A 1,749-nucleotide genomic window follows, 5' to 3' on the forward strand; every position below is an offset into this window, starting at 1 on the left:
TTTCGATCCAGGATTAATTTTAGCCAGATTAAAGGTTGACATAGAAGCATGCACTCAACTAGGTCGGGACTTACAGTTAAATTGCTATAGTGACAGAGTCTCGTGATTAATTCGTCTGATTCATCTACTAAATCGTCATCTTTCTACCGCAGATTCCCTAATCCCAACATGAAGGGAGTTTAGCTACTCATGTCGGTGATTAAACTAACAGCAGACAATTTACCAGCAGTGAACATTATAAATAAACTAAAACTCGCAATAATGAAAATTAGGGCAAAGGAAATAAGAACACAAACAAGAAATTAAGCAACAAATGATTATTATTAATGAAGGAAGAGAAGGAATTACAATTAACGCGAATCCGGCGTAAAGAACAACTAAATCCGAGCAATAATAACCCCGAAGTAAAGTAGCAGTGAAGAAGAATAAAAGCAACGTAGTAAAAGTTTTCTACTGTCAAAGATAGAGAAAAAGTATGATAAAAGATCTTGTTTAACCTAGTTAACATAGGTTTAAATAGAAAAGAAACTAAAGCTTGCGGAATAAAACATCACACGGACTGATTAAAAGCCCATAATGACGAAACCACTCGATCTAGTGGATTAAAACCACTCGATCGACCAACTCTCCAGCAAAAGTTACTCGATCGACCAAGAAGTCACTCGATCGAGTAGATGGTCCTTGTGCAGCTTAGTGATCGAGTGAAATATTACTCGATCGACCATCAGGGCATATGAAAACCACTCGATCGAGTGACAGAGGGTGTGAAAACCACTCGATCGAGTGACTAGACTTCATTTCAGCTCACGTCTGCATCTAGGTACCTCGTAATCCGTGCCACGACGCTTCCAAATGCAGTACCTCACTCTGGGACAATCCCGTCTCCTCTAAATGCATGCAAAAAGGACGAAAAGGAGTATGGTTCCACTACTTTCGCGATCATTCCTACAAAAAGGACAAAATGCACCAAAGTAGCCAATTCGAGGCAAAATACCATAAAAACAGTATAGAAATGCATAGAAATACGTGCTGAAATAGGCTAAAAAGACTATACATTAGGCACGTATCAAATCTCCCCAAACCAAACCTTTACTCGCCCTCGAGTAAACTCAAAACTAAACTAATGGAACGGAAATGATAACTCAGAGCTAGCTTAACTTGTCTACTTGAACCAATTTAATGCAACAAAAATCAACAGTTAAAGCCAAGCAGTCAAAACGCAAACGAATTATAAGTCGTTCGAAATAAAGCTGACCTATCGACCTTGCAAGACCAACAAAACTGGACTCTCTCGTGGTCACTCTTCTCTCATGAAGCAAAGGGCGAATGTTATATGTAAAAGAGAGAAGAAAACACAGTCACTCACCTAACTGCGACCTACATAGCATGCATGCAACAAAAATGAAAGACAATTCAAGTGCTAATGCACAAATTCCAACCGATAATGTCCGTCACAGCCGAGGGTTTGCAAATAATATGGGAATAGTGAGGTTCAGGTGAGAAAAGGCAAAACAAGTTATGGAAATGTGGAGGTAAAAGCGTCAAGCTAGTTCCTAACAGGACCATAGTGAAACCATCCGGATCTCAACTGAGTGAAAAACTAAGTACAAGTGCCCTTCATTTGGCACAAAACTCACTAGACTCAAAGCACAATCTCCTCAAAAAATATGGGATAGAACGGAGGAGTCAGACGGTGACAAACTTTCCTTTTTTTTTTTAGACACCGTCTGAAGACTAACTGAAACAAAC

The sequence above is a fragment of the Silene latifolia genome, chromosome Y (genome assembly GCF_048544455.1).
Source record: "Silene latifolia isolate original U9 population chromosome Y, ASM4854445v1, whole genome shotgun sequence".
NCBI classification, from domain to species: domain Eukaryota; kingdom Viridiplantae; phylum Streptophyta; class Magnoliopsida; order Caryophyllales; family Caryophyllaceae; genus Silene; species Silene latifolia.